Source organism: Equus asinus, chromosome 1 (assembly GCF_041296235.1).
Source record: "Equus asinus isolate D_3611 breed Donkey chromosome 1, EquAss-T2T_v2, whole genome shotgun sequence".
Taxonomy (NCBI): domain Eukaryota; kingdom Metazoa; phylum Chordata; class Mammalia; order Perissodactyla; family Equidae; genus Equus; species Equus asinus.
The window spans coordinates 119,353,728-119,369,448 of NC_091790.1; the positions used below are offsets into that span (position 1 = coordinate 119,353,728).

General features: G+C 36.9%; 1 protein-coding gene and 1 long non-coding RNA gene across 11 annotated transcripts in view; both read left to right on the top strand.

Annotated features, from left to right (window-relative positions):
- The window catches only part of AIG1 (androgen induced 1), a 308,996-nt gene that overhangs the window by 84,620 nt on the left and 208,655 nt on the right, over nucleotides 1-15,721 (top strand). The gene's annotated exons all lie outside the window — the stretch shown is intronic.
- LOC123285273 (uncharacterized) overlaps nucleotides 1-15,721 on the top strand; it is a 31,419-nt gene that overhangs the window by 1,366 nt on the left and 14,332 nt on the right. The window contains exon 2 of the long non-coding RNA XR_011502424.1: nucleotides 53-933. This is a non-coding gene — a long non-coding RNA (uncharacterized lncRNA). The remainder of the gene's footprint in view (nucleotides 1-52; nucleotides 934-15,721) is intronic.

Genomic DNA, 15,721 nt, shown 5'->3' on the forward strand with positions numbered 1-15,721 from the left:
GATTGGGCTACTATAATTGACTCATTTAACTTTTCATTTTTTTGTGTTTAAGAAAACTGAATAAACTTCATTACTTAGTGCCTTGGACAATTGTGATGATTCCAAGCTCACTAGAGCAATTTTGGAAAAGAGTTTAGCTTCTCAAAAGTTTAATGAGAAGACTCTTTTTCTAGCCAACTTGGACTGCAGAAAGTCGGGACATTTACCCTGGTGACCCCAGTCTGACTCCGTGTACAATGGCTTCGGTTTACCAGACTGTGAGTTGGGAGCTTCAGGCGACGTGTATCCGGGAGCAGATGGTGGTGTGGCAGTGGCCATTCCAGTTATGTCTGTATCTTCCTTTGAGTTTGCGAGTCATCCCAATAGAATCAGAGCTCATGGTTAAAAACTGAAATACAAGTTATTGCCATCGGTAATCTTATGTTGTTCTTCCCCAAGAGCTTCAAGAGAACTAAATTGCTTCAGGAAAATTCAAGTTTGTAAATGGAAATGGACCACTGTCTTGGTGCGGTAGGCAAAAGAATAGGCCCTCAAAGATGCCTACCTTCCAATCCCCAGGACGTGTGAATATGTTAAGTTACATGGCAAAGGAGAATTCAGGTTGCTAATCAGCTGCCTTTAAAATAGGGAGATTATCCCAGATTATCCACGTGGACCCAGCGTCATCACAAGGGTTCTTGAAAGTGGAGGGAAGTGAAGAGAAGGGTCAGTTGGAGGAAGATGTGACTGTGGAAGAAAATCACAGAGAGATGCAACATTGCTGGCTTTGAAGATGGAGAAATGGGCCAAGAGCCGAGGAGTGTGGAAGGTGTCTAGAAGCTGGAAAGGGTAATAAGTTCTCCCCTGAGCCTCCAGAAGGAACACAGCCCTGCTGATGCCTTGATTTTAGCCCAGTGAGACCCATTCTGGACTTCTGACCTCCAGAACTGTAAGGTAATAAATGTGTGTCGTTTAAGCCACTAAATTTATTGTAATTTGTTGCAGCAGCAATAGAAAACTGGTACACTTGGCTCTAAATCCTCTGACCCAGAAAAAAAACTTAAATGTTGTACTCATGCGGTGACTCAGCCAGTTCTTTACGTATATTAGATAAGTGGTTCATTTTAGCTTTCACCAAAATACAGGTTTTTATCTACCGAGTCCCTGAAGCTATGCAGAGAAGACATACATGTAACAGTGGACAATAGGAGAATCTATAAAACTGAACAACATTGGAAAAACTAGGTCTTTTCTGTACTATGAAGTATTTTAGAAATTATCGTTATGCAACGTGTCATGCCAGGAGAAGGAAGACTGTGACTGGAAATAAGCTGGAAAGAAAGAGAGTTTAAACTCACTGATGTTCACGTATTTCCTTAACCAGCATCAAAGCTGATGAATTTTCTTCAGATGACACAGAATCATTCACTTATTCACTAATTAAAGGACAATTGCCCCGCAAAGATAATAAAAATGAAAAATCAGAATAAAACCAGTGTAAATAAATTAAAAGAAAAAGGCAACTCTAGGTTAAGGCCTCAAAATGTAGTGCTGGAGTATAATGGGTGTTTAGTAAACATTTGAATAAATGGAAACTTTCTCCTTCCAAATTTTCAGTGAGTATTCTTTTCTTGTCCTGTTTCCTCCTCAAACATTCAAAATAATAGAGATTTTTAAAAATATATAAGCAGAACTTTATTCAGCTGTGTGTGGTGGAATGCCTAATCCATGAGTCAGAATCAGCTTCTTTGGACAATGTGGACTGGATATTTGTTATTAAAAATTAATATTGATGCTGGATTTCGGATGTTTTGATTTTTAAAGATTGAACCAAACATCTGGCTATCTCATTTGCCATCATTGGTGGTACTCACGATTTTGAGAGTTATCATCTCCTAAGACTCCATTTCACTCATTGTTCTTCCTGTTCTGACTTGCTTAGGCCCTGCCTCCTCCAAGTGTGGTCTGAGGACCAGCAGGATGGACCTTACCCGGGAGCCTGCCAGAAAGTGGAAGCGCAGGCTCCCCCTCAGACCTTCTGTGTTAGAATCTGCACTTTAATGAGATCATTAGGTGATTTCTTTTACGTTCTGGTTTGATAAATGCTGCTCTGGCCACCCTGTTTACGTTTTGTAATTTAACATAGAATGGCTTGTAGGACACAGCCTCAGTATATTGATTCTGCCTTTAAAACATATTTAAACATATTTCAAAACATATTTAAGGTGACTTTTACTGTGACATAATTAAATATATGTTGTAAAAAATTACAATTTTAAAATAAAAAAGGAGAAAAATAAGTATTAGGCACCAGGGATAGGTTATTTATTGCAAATGAGAAACAAATTTAGCTAATCTTCAGAGCAGCCAAGGCGAAAAAGAATACAAATTTGATTGCATTATCTCTAGTGTTGGAATAAAGGGAGCATAACAATTTATCAGGAAAAATACAGTTCTTTCCAAGCACTGACTTTTCAAGGTTATTTATCACTCAGATTGTCATATAAAGGACATCGGGTAGCATAGTAAATGATGCCTTTGATTGGTGTTTAGCAGAATATAGTACAGAAATATTCTTATAATTGATGTTTCTTGTATCTGATTTTTATGCCAGGCAAAGATATGGTCTTCTATTTTGATAGGGTGAAGACGTTTTTGTAGAGGTTTAAAGTAAGATAATGTGAGTCTTTATTTTTGTTATCCAAATCTGTATTGCAAAAGAATTTAAGAAAAGCACAGAGGGAGCAAGATAAGTAAGGGCTCAGAGGTAGGAAAGGTTGGGGCCTTCAAAGCACAGGAAATGGTCAAGTATACCTGGAACATGCAGTTTTTGCTTTTAGACATGCTAAGAATTTTTGACATTTTTTTAAAAAAGGCAGAATAAACTTCATAAGTATACTAACTAATTCATTTGGTCTTATACTTACTTATGTACTTATAATAAAATATTCTTGACTCTAGTTCATGACTGAATTTTAAGTAGGAAATAAAATCTCTTGAGAAGAGATTCTGTATATTATTATGTAACTATGGTACTTAGCTTTGCCAGTCGAAACCACAGAGTGCCATGTGAAGGCCAGTAGTTCACTGAGTACTCAGTGAACAGAATTAGGTGGGTTGGTTTTTTTTTTTTGGATTTTATACAAAGAGGGTGAAACTGCACATTTTTTTTCGGTGGAATCAGACTTGACCCTGAAATGTGCCTATAAAGTTCAAGGATTATATAATGCTTTTTCATAACCTATGGGAAGAATTGTGAGTATAATGCTTTGCATAGAATCTTCTTCACCTTCTTTGAAAGTGTTTCTTTTGGATCAGACATAAAATAAAGGCCTGGTTTTGTCAGTGTGGGGGAAATAGTTGGTGATATAATCACCCATTCTCTTTCTTAGTTGCAACTGTTATTGAAATTACAGAGAGTCATCTGACCGCTAGTTGAGGTCACTTCTTTTCCCATCCCCGCCGTCCCCCATGTCTGGTATAACATTTAGCAAAATTGGTAGCTACTCTTGAGGGTTTTCATTTGTTTCTCTGTGTTCCCCTGAAATGTCATGTGTTTCTGTGGAAGCGTGAACAATAGTACAATTTTCCATCTAGAATCAGATGTTCCTGTCATCCAGGCATGCTTGGAAAAAATCTTTCTGCTTAGGATTCCATAACAACAGAGCTTTCTTTTGTGTCTAGAAGCCTGTGGCTAGACAGTTAAAGGGCCCATGTCTCACCTGCAAGGTGGCCCTGCACCATGAGCACAGAGCTCTCCTCGAACTCGGGAGACCCCGTGTTCAGATCCATTGTGGAGTGGAGCACGCTATGGGATGTAGCTTCAATAGGCGTGATCAAATAGGCCAATCGAGCATAACCAGAGAAATTGCTTGAATCTGCAAAATGGCAAGAATACTGTCATTTCGAATCTTGAGAATATGGGATGTGTTCATTACAGTGCTTTAGAAGCATGGAATTCTAAGAAGTCAGTCAGACAATGGCCTAGTCCCTTCGTATTGACTTATATTTAGACCTGTCAGGCTGTGTTATAATGTAAACATTTAATTTCAAAAGCAATACATAGAATTACAGAAAATTTGTACAGTATAGGAAACCATAGGAAAGAAAGTATATTCCATCTTAATTATCTCTAATTTTCTGTGCATGTATTTATTTCAGAACTTTATACACATGCAGAAACACAGAGTTTCAGACTGCAGATATATGTATATATGCAAATATGTGTGTACATATATAGTCAGATTTCAGAAAAATTATATTCTTTATAAAAAATATTTTTAAATTACAGAGAAAAATATTTATCACTCAGAGATACCAGTGTTGGTATTTTGGTATTTGCCTTTTGAACCATATATATACTTTTCTTTAGAAAAAGTTCAATATATACATATGCTTTGTATAAATCTATTTTTTAATTAAAATACACCAAAATTCACTGTTTTTGCTGTACAATTCTATGACTTTTGACAGATGGATGCATACGGTCATGTAGCCACCGCCACAATCACCTAAAAATATTCTTTTGTGCAGTCCCCTTATAGTCAAACCCTCCCCTGAATCTTAACCACCACAAATCTATTCTCTATTCCTATAGTTTTGCCTTTTCTAGGAAAACATATAAGGCCTACAGGATATGGCCTTTGAGTCTGGCTCTTTTAATTTAGCATAATGCATTTCGGATTCCTCCATGTTGTTTTGTGTGTTGATAGTTTGTTCCATTTAATTGCTGAGTAGTATTCCATGGTATTAATGTACCACTTTGTTGATCCATTCGTAAGTTCAAGTGCATTTGAGTTTTTTCTAGTTTGGGTGATTATGGAAAAGGCTGCTATAAACATTTGCGTACGAGTTTTTGTACTATCATGAGTTTTCATGTTTATTGGGTCTGTATCCAGGAGAGGGATTGCTTGGTTATATGGCAGGTAAATGTTTAACTTGATTAGAAACTGCCAAACTGTTGTCCGGGGTGGATGTGCCATGTTGCGTTGCTATCAGCAATACACAAGGGTTCTAGTTGCTTTGTGTCCCCGTCAGTGCATGGTGTTCTCAGTTTTTCTTGTTTTAGCTATTCTAATAGGTGTGTAGTCATATCTCATTGTGGTTTTAATTTGCATTTCCCTCATGACTGATGATGTTAAGCATCTTTTCCTGTGTGTTGTTACCATACAAATAATCTTCTTTGCAAAATGTTCAAATCTTCTGCCATTTAAAAAAATAAGATTTTCTTATTAAGCTTTGAGAGTTTTTGTGTAAACCAAAAAAAGTTCTTTACCAAATACGTGATTAGCAAACATTTTCTTCCCGTTCATGCTGTATCTTTGCATTTTATTAGTAGTGTCTTTATACCAAAAGTTTATCACTTTGATGACATCTAATTAGTTAATTTTTTTATTTTATGAAACATGCTTTTGATGTTTACGTAAGAACTTTTTACCTAACCCGAAGTCACAGTTTCTCCTCTACTCCCTTCTGTAAGTTTTGTAGTTTTAGCCTTTGATCCATTTCAAGTTAGTTTTTGATAAGGTGTGAGACGAGTGTAGAGTTGAGTCCTTTTTTTTCCCCTTTGCATATGGATGCACAGTTGTTCCAGCACCATTTCTTGAAAAGGCTATCCTTTGCCACTGAAGTGCCTTTGCGGCTTTGTTAGAAATCAGTTGACTACGTGAGGGTCTGTGTCTGGACTGTGTTCCGTTCCACTGATGGGTCTATGTTCACAAGAAGCTCACTGTGTTGATTATTCCAACTTTACCTTAAATCTTGAAAGCGGATAGTGTGAGTCCTCCAGCTTTGTTCTTTTTAAAAATTTGTTTAGGCTATTCTAATTACTCTGCCTTTGTTTAAATTTTAGAGTACTCTTGTGGATATCTACAAACGAACGCACTGCGATTTTTGAGTGGGATTTCATTGAATCTATAGAACGATTTGGGGCAAGTTGACATCTGACAATATTTACTCTTCCAATCCATGCACACGATATATCTCTCCCTTTATTTAGATCTTTGATTTCTTTCATTGGTATTTTATAGTTTTCAGCACATGGCTCCTGCACATATTTTGTTAGCTTTATACTTGTGTTTTATTTTTATTAGTGGAATTATAAATGGTACTTTTAAAAATTAGCTTATTATTAAATCTTTTATATTTAATTGACATTTTTATTGAGATAATTATAGATTCATATCAGTTGCAAGAAATAATACAGAGAGACCTGTGTAGGCTTTACTCAGTTTCCCCCAATGGTAACATCTTGCACAACTGTAGTATAATATCAGAATATTGATATTAAAACTCAAGATACAGAACAGTTACGTCACCACAAGGGTACCTCGTGTAACCTTTTGATAGCCACTCCTGTCTTCTCCTTTCACCTTATCCCTGATCCCTGGCAATATTAATTTGTTCTCTATTTCTCTGATTTTGTTATTGCGATAATATTATATAAATGGAATCATATATGTGACTATTGAGGATTGGCTTTCTTCACTCAGAAGAATTCCCTGGAGCCTCATCCAAGTTGTTGTGTGTGTCAATGGTTTGTTCCTTTTTATTGCTGAGTGGTATTTCATGATATGGATCTTCTACAGTTTGTTTGAACAGACGCTCATTAAAGGACACCTGGATTGTTTCCAGTTTGGGGCAATTATTAATAATGCTACTACAAACATTCATGCATAGGTTTTTGTATGAACGTAAGTTTGCATTTCTTTGGCATCAGTATCCAAGAGGGCAACTGCTAGGTTGGATGGTAGTAGGAATTTTAGTTTTAAAAGAAACTGCCAAACTGTTTTCCAGAGTGGGTGTACCGTTTTATGTTTCCACCAGCAATAGGTGAGTGATACGGTTTCTCCTCCTTCTTGCCAGTTATTTGATGTTGTTAGTATTTTTAATTTTAGCTGTTTTGATTGGTGTGTAGTGATGTCTCATTGTGGTTGTAACCTGCATTTCCCAAGTAGCTAATAATGTTGAACGTCTTTTCATCTGTTTCACATGTGTACTTGCCATCCTTGCAGTGAAACAAATAGTATTGTTTTGTTAAATTTTACTTTCTGGTTGTTTATTGCTAGTATATAGAGATTCATTTGATTTTGCCTATTGACCTTGTATCCTGTGTTTGCTAAACTCACTTATTCACTCTAAGAGCTTTGCTATAGATTCCAGGGGATTTTCATTTTTTTATATAAACAGTTATGTCATCTGCTAATAGAGACAGTTTTCTTCCTTTCCAATTTTCATGGCTTTTGTTTCTTTTTCATGTTTTTTCACATTGGCTAAGACTTCTAGTACAATGTTGAGTAGAAGTGCTGAGAGTGTTTACCCCTGCCTTATTTATTTTTTAGAAAGAAAACAGTCTTTTGCAATTAAGTAGGATGTTAGCTATATATTTTTTTGCACATATCCTTTATCAGTATGAGCATCTTTCCTTCTATTTCTAGTTTGCTGAGAGGCTTTTAAAAAAATATCGTAAATGGATGTTGAATTTTGCTTAACTGCATCTATTGATGTTCATATGGCTTTTTTTTCTTGTTAATATGGAGAAGTACATTGATTGATTTTTGAATATTGAATGAGTCTTATATTCCCAGGGTAAATGCGCTTGATTGTGATATATTGTCCTTTTTATATATCGCTGGATTTGGTTTGCTAATCTTTTGTTGATTTTGCCTCTCTGTTTATGAGGAATATTTGTTTGTTTGTTTTGCTGAGGAAGATTCACCCTGAGCCAACATCTGTGGCTGTGTTCCTCTATTTTGTATGTGGGTTGACGCCACAGCATGGCTGATGAGTGGTGTGGGTCCACACTTGGGAACTGAACCCAGGCCAAGGGAGCAGAGCACGCCAGACTTAACCCCTAGACCACAGGACCAGCCCTGCTCTGCAGTTTTTCTTCTTCTTTGTCTGACTTTAATGTTAGAGTGATGCTAGCCTTGTTCCTCCTCAGGATTCTGGGGGAGAGTGAGTAGAATTGCCGTTGCCTGTTGCTGAAACTTTTGATAGAATTTACCAGTGAAAACCACTGAGCCTACACTTTTCTTTGTGGGAAAGTTACAATGACAAGTTCAGATTGGTTGATTTCAAGATATAGGACTATTAAAGGTATCTATTTCTTCTTCATTGAGATTTGGTAGTTTATATCTTTCAAGCAACTGGCCCATTTCATCTAAGTTCAGTATTCTCTCCTTACCTTTCTTTACTGTCCGTAGGGCCTATGGTGATAACCACATTTTATTCCTGATTTTGATAATTTGTGTCTTATTTCTTTTTACTTCATCAGTCTGGCTAATCATTTCTCAATTTTATTGATTTTTTTCAAGCATTAGCTTTTGGTTTCATTGTTTTTTTCCTGTTACTTTTTCTTTTTTCAATCTCATTGCTTTGTGTTTTTAACCTCTCTTATTTTCTTCCTTTGTTTTTTTGGGTTTAGTTTGTTCCTCTTTTACTAGTTTCTTAATATGGAAGCTTAGATTATTCATTTATTAATTTGAGTCCTTTCTTCTTCTCTATAAAAGCATTTAATGCTAAGTACGGCTTTAGTTACATCTCACAAGTTTTAATACATTTTATTTTCATTATCATTCACTTCAAAGTATTTTTTTATTCCCTTTGAGTCTTTCTATTTTTAAAAAAATTTATTGACTTTATTTTTTTAGAGCGGTTTTAAGTTCACAGCAAAATTGAGGGAAAGGTACAGAGATTTCCCACATGCGCCCTACCCCCATAAGAGTCTTTTCTGTTTTACTGAGGGTTATTTAGGCATGTTGTGTAATTTACACATTTTTGGATATATCTCACATATCTTTCTGTCATTTCTCTCTACTTTAATTCCATTATGATCAGAGACCATTCTTTGCATGATTTAAATTCTTTTAAATTTGTTAAGTTTGATTTTATGGCCCGGAATGTGGACTATCATGTTGAATATTCCATGTGCACTTGAAAAAAAATATGTATTCTTCTATCATTGGGTGGATTGTTTCTTAAATGTCAATTACATAAAGTTGGTGAATAGTGTTGGTCAGATCTTCTATATTCTTGATGATTTTCTGTCTACTTACTATCTCAATGGCTTAGAAAGGAACATTGAAGTCTCTAAGTATAATTGCAGGTTTGTCTATTTCCCATCTCAGTTTTATCACTTTTTGCTTCATGTATTTTGCAGCCTATACATTGTTAAGTGCATACACATTTTGCAATGCTATATATCTTGATGAATTGTCCCTTTTATCATTATAAAGTGTTTTTCTTTTTCCTCGAAGATTTTCCTTGTTCCAAAGTCAGCTTCGCTTGATATTAATATAAGCTCCTCCAGCTTTCTTTTGATTGATGTTTGAATGGTATATATTTTTCCATTCTTTTACTTTTATCTTATCTACATTGATATATTTAGAGTGGATTTCTTACAGACGACATATAGTTGAGTCTTTTCTTTTAATTTAACTGGATAATCTCTATCCTTTAGTAGATACCATGTGCATTTAATTATTGAAATGGTTGGATTTAGATCTGCCATTTATTATTTGTTTTCTTTTTGTTAGCTTTTTTGTTCCCTTGTTCCCCATTTCCTGCTTTCTTCAGGATTACTTGAATTTTTTTTAGTATTTCGTTTTAATCTAACTGTTGGGGTTTGGATCTGTCTCCTTATATTATTATTTCAGTGTCTCTAGGGATTGCCATCTACATGCTTTACACAGTCTGGAGTGACCAGTTTACCACTTCAGGTAAAACATACAAGCCTTGTCAATTTACCCTCCCCACTTTATGTGATAGTTGTCGTATTTATTATATCTACATAACTTGAAAATTCCATAGACAGTGTTATAGTTTTTGCTACCAACAGTCAAATACTTTTAAAAACTTAGTAAAATAGCCAGCCCTGGTGGTCTAGTGGTTAAGATTCGGCATTCTCATGGCAAAGGTCCAGGTCCATGTCCCGGTCAGGAAATCATACCGCCCCTCTGTTGGTTGTCACACTGTAGCGGCTGCGTGTTGCTGTGATGCTGAAAGCTGTGCCACCAAAATTTCAAATGCCAAGAGGGTCACCCGTGGTGGACAGGTTTCAGCAGGGCGTCCAGACTAGACAGACTAGGAAGAAGGACCTGGCCACTCACTTCCAAGAAAATTGGCCGTGAACACCCCGTGAATAGCAGCAGAGCCTTGTCTGATACAGCGCCAGAAGGGGAGACTATGGCGCAAAAAGACGAGGCAGGGTTCCGCTCTGCTATACACAGGATTGATGGGAGACCAAATCAATTGACTGTCACCAAGAACAGTGAGAGTAAAATAGTCCAAGTAGTTGTTTTCTTTTATCAGTTGAAAGATGTTGTACTACTGTCATCTGGCCTCTAAGATTTCTAACGGGAAATCTGCAGTCATTCAAACCATTGCTCTCTTGATGTGTTGTTTTCCTCTGGCTGTCTTTAAGAGTTGTTTCTTTATGTTTAGCTTTCAGCAGTCTGATTATGAAGTGTCTGGGCATGGTTTTATGAATTTATCCTGATAGGGATTTGCTGAACTTCTTGAATCTACAATTTTATGTCTTTCACTCAATCTGAGAAGTTTTCAGCCATTATTTCTTCAAATATTCTTTCTGCACCTCTCTTTCTCAATTAACGCTTCCTCTGGGACTCCATTGGTGTGAACATCAGAGCTTTTGATTATTGTCCTACCAGTTACTGAGGACTTGGCTAATTTTTTCAATTTTTTTCCTCTCTGTTCTTTAAGTTTTATCGTTTCTGTTGATGTGTCTCCAAATTGATTGATTCTTTCCTCTGTTGTCTATGTTCTGCTATTGAGCACATCCAGTAAATTTTTAAATTTCAGATTTTGTCTATTTCAGTTCTAAAATTTCCTTGTGGTTCCTTTAGAGCTTATATTTCTCACCTAAGAATTTGTATCTTTCATTCATTTACACAGTGTTCACTTTCACCTTCTGGAGGCATGTGCAAGAGCTGTCCTGAAGGCCTTGCCTGATAATTTCCACACCTGGTCCATCTTGGAATTGGCATTTGTTGATTGTCTTTTTCTTTGAACATTGGTCAGATTTTCCTGGGTCTTTGTATGTTGAGTTATTTTGGATGTGCCCTGAACATTTTGAATATTACGTTATGTGCCTCTGAGTCCTGTTAGAGTCCTTTGGAGAATGTTGACTTGTTTGTCTGTCTGATTGTTTAGGAGGCAGTCAACCACGTTAGGTTCAAACTCATATTCTCTCTCAAGATAGTTGTGATGTCAGCTGAATTTTCAAAGATTTTGCCATGCCTGTTGGATCGTACTGGAGCTTACACCACGCAGGGCTTAGTCTGGGCGGTGGTGTCTGTGGTAGTTCAGATCTTGGCATCTCTGCTACGCTTCTCTATGTCTGTTCTCCGCAGGTCCAGGACTTCTGTCTATTCATACACAGAATTAGGAGTTGCCCTTTTCCAGGTCTCCGTGGCTTCTCCCATACTCTCCAACTCTTGGATGTTCCTTTTCCTGATTCCTCTGGCCAGAAAGACAAAGTCCTCTCAGAATTGCAGCCTCTCCTGCTGTCGCGCAGTCCCTCACAGTTGTGGCTACCTTCACAATGAGGCATCAAGAAAAAGCCCCATACTCCCGCCACACCCTTCTTGCAGCAGGGCTTCCTTTTTCTCAGTTCCTCTGGCTGGAGAGATGAGTTTTCTTTGGGGCTTTAGATACTTCTGCTATTACCAGTGCAATTCTGTAACTGGGTCTGACCTCAGAGCAAGGCTGGGAGAGAAATGAAAGGGAAAAAACTGGGGAGGAGAAAGGGACCTCCCTCACAATCTCGAGCACATAGGAGTCTTTTTCCCAGTCCTCTGGCTGGAAATAAGGTGTTTCTGTTGGAGTTTTTGCTGTCAGTGCTCGCTGCAAAATTCCAGGATTCAGGTCACCCACAGGTCAAATCTAGGGAGAGCCCCATGAACCTTTATGGATCTTTATTCAAGTTTTCACTTTAGTTCCAATCCACCTGCTATGTGTACTTTTCAAAGTCCTCGGGTAGTTGCTTTTTGTATTCTGTTCAAAGTTTTTAGTTGTAATCAGTGGGACTGGTGGTCTCCGTCTTGGCCGGCACCAGGAATAGCTTACATATAATTTTAATACCTGTTTTTTTCCGTCTAGAATACTTTGTAAACATTTTTCCATGCTGCTATACATTCTTCCATAACATCATTTTTAGTGACTGGATATTCCTTCATAGGGGTGTTTATATTGATCGTGTTAGTGAACATATGAATAGATAAATCTTTACACACATTTGTGATTATTTTCTTAGGATAAATTCTTAGAGATAAAATTGCTATACTAAAGTCTTTAAGAGAGTATGTTAACTTTAAATCAATCAATTTACACTTCCTCCAATATTTAGAGTACTTATTTCTCTGTATCCCTGCTAATGCTATGAACAGAAAAATAATGCCAATGATCACTCAAGGTTCTTCAACTTCAAAATCTCCTGTCCAGGAGATGCCCTGCAGATATTTCATCACATATGTCATAAACGTAAGTGACTGGCTGTCTTTGATGCTGTGTTTATATAACACAGTGTAATTAGACACATTTAGTTTGGGCTTATAAATGCTTGAGCCAAACGTAAATCTTCAAGTGCCTAGAGCATCCTAATTAGGCTAGAATTGACATGGCTGAAGTGAGCTGGAATAGTTTTCTATGCACAGTAATCATGGGTTTGCTTGTGCATTCCATTCATCTTGCATTAAAATTGTACTTTAGCTAAGTCATGAGTGATTTATTAGATCCAATTTGAAAAGTCAACATTAGGAGCCCGAGGAAAGTGTGTTTTCTGTAACATTACACATCCTTTTCTGTGTAATTACACTTACATATCTTTGCTATTTTTAAAAAGTCATATGAACATTAAGAATACATATACCCTGGGAAAATATCCTCTTTTAAAATAGTAAGGCATATGTTCTGTGCCAGAACGGATCATTCGTGTCAGCCATGGTCCTGGCAGAGAAGAGAGATGGCACACTTAAATTGGGTGATTTGAGTGAGTTTGGTGAAAGAATGATTTACAGGGGTAGATAGAGTGCAGAGAACGCTCAAGATGCAGCACAAAACTTGTGGGCTGCTACCAGGGGCAGATTATCACTGCTAGGCCTGAGCAGCGACCTTGGTGCTCATCCAGCATGCAGGACCCCTCAGGGACTGAGTGAGCAAAACAAATACCCCAAATTTCCTTTCTTTCATCTGTCCAATTTCCTGCCAGTACTCCTCACTGGTTAAATCCTACGGGAAGTCAGAGGGTAAAACTCCTCTTCACACAGTGCACAAGGATCTACCAAAGTAAAGATGGAAAAACTATGGATTGTAAATCCCCTACCACAGATACATTCAGAAGTCTTTGGCTAATTTGCAACTATTGCATTTGAGGAAGGAACATTTCTACGTCACAAGGTATTTGTTTTTAGTTGAATATATAAAATGATAATTCTTAATATATGACTTTTTAGCAAAATATACTGTCAGTTTCTTGGAGAATTATATACAGCATGTTCTATACCTGTTAAATAGAGCCTTTATAGCATAAGAGGTGAGCACTTGAGTTCAGGAGTTAGATTGAAGCCCAGCCTTTCCATCTACCAATTATTTGGCTCTGGGCAAATTTATTGCCTTCTCTAAGGCCTAATTTTGTTGTTTTTCACTTGTTAAATGGGAATAATAATAGTACCTATTACGCAGAATTGTGAAGATTGAATGAGATAATGTATGTTAACTGCATAACCAATGCCTAGCACATGTCAAGTACTTAATAAATGGTACCTATTATTATTCTAATTGTTACACGCATAACTGTGACCAGGGAGAAGAACCATGATTTGAGAAGACGGTTGTCATTTTATGATAAAACTAATTGCTTAATTAAGTATAATGTTCAGAAAAGATAAAGAGTTCAATGATTAAGTGCACAGGCTCTGGCATAAAATCTCCTGGGTTTGCAGCCTAGTCTTGCCTCTGACTTTTTCCTTGGATAAGTTACTTATGTGCTCTGTGCCTTAGTTTCTTCATCTGAAACTTGGAGATGATAGAAATGAATATAGAGAAATATATATTTATATTTCCACTTATATGTATATAAATGGAAAGGATGAAAATTCACAACAATGTCAAAACTTTAGAATTTATAGCCAACCTTGTTCCAGAATCTGAGAGGATAGTTCCATGAAGGCCAGGGATAGGGAAATTGTTTTAAAATATGAAATTGATAGCCCTCCATATCTGACGGTCTAAAATCTGAGAAGATGGCTCTGAAGCTCCCTTCCGGTTTCTGATTCCAGGATAAAGTATCTGGAAAGACTTTTTTTTTTATTCTAAGAGGGTACATCTGGCAGGCAGCCAAAGTGTTGCTCCATGGGTGTCTGTAAAACCCAGAAAACCACAGGGCAGGAAGGAAGTAGGAAGAGGACTAACAGAAGGGCATTGCATCCTGGGAGGTGTAATATACCCAAAGGAAGTGCTGTAGGTTCCTGCTAATAAGAAGAGAACTTGAGCAGGAGTGTACTCTGGGGTTTATGGATTCTTCTTTGTGTACTCCATTAATTCAGAGTGATGGAGAACCAACCCACGAGTGAGGGAATGCGCCTTCTCAGTAAAGCAAAGGTTCATTACATGGAAGTTTACAAAATACTACTAAATTAAGCTAAAATTGTACATAGAAACTATTATTCAGCCAAAGCTCTGGGACTAAAAGAGCACCAAAGTGAAAGAGTCACCCCCAGATCAATCTACGTATCCTCACTGTTGAAAAATACTGATCTTAGACAAATCTTTTCTTTTTCCAGCCTGAGGAAATAGAAAAAAAAATAAAACAACTGTATGCAACCCTTGACAATTATTGCATAACAAAGGAAATGAAATATCAGCCTGAAAACCCATAAGAAGAGCACACGAATTATTTCCAATTGGGAACCAAAAACTTTTAGAAAACTGTTAAAAATCCTCAATAGAATGAGAAAGAACATGGCATCCAAGAAAGAGAGTATAAGGTCGTAAGTGGAGAATAGAGAAATGGAGGGGCAGCAGGATGTGATGGAAAGAGAGATGGGCAAGATAAGGTTAACTGCAAGACTCTAAAAATGCAATAGCAAAGTTAAAATCCACAATGGGGCCAGTAAAAAATAAAATTATACTGTGGAAAATCAGATCAATATGGCAGAGAACAAGCTAAAGAAATCCTCCCAGAATTCAAAAGAAAAAGAAAAAGAAATGAAAATAACGAAAGTGAAGCTATGATGTAAAGAGAATGGAAATTCAATAACAATTGTTGATTGTTTCTGAAAAGTAAATCTCAGAAATAATAGTCAAAACAAAATTGAAAAAAATTCCCACTGCTGGGGAGAAAAAAGTGCCTGAGTAAGGTCATGTACCACATGACAACATTTCAGTCAACGATAGACTGCATATTATCATGGTGGTCCCATGAGATTAGTACCATATAGCCTAGGTATGTAGTGGGCTGTATCATCTAGGTTTGTGTAAGTACACTCTGTGATGTTTGCACAATGACAAAATCGCTTAAGGGCGCATTGCTCAGAATGTATCCCCATCATTAAGTGGCGCATGACTGTATATGGCTTGAAAAGGTTCATTGTCTCTCAGACAAAATAAATAAGAAATGACACACACATGGACTCATCCTGCAAAATTTGTGATTTAAAATAATTATATACTATCTTGTAAGTCTCCATGCATGAAGAATGAAATAAAACATAAACAGAGCACT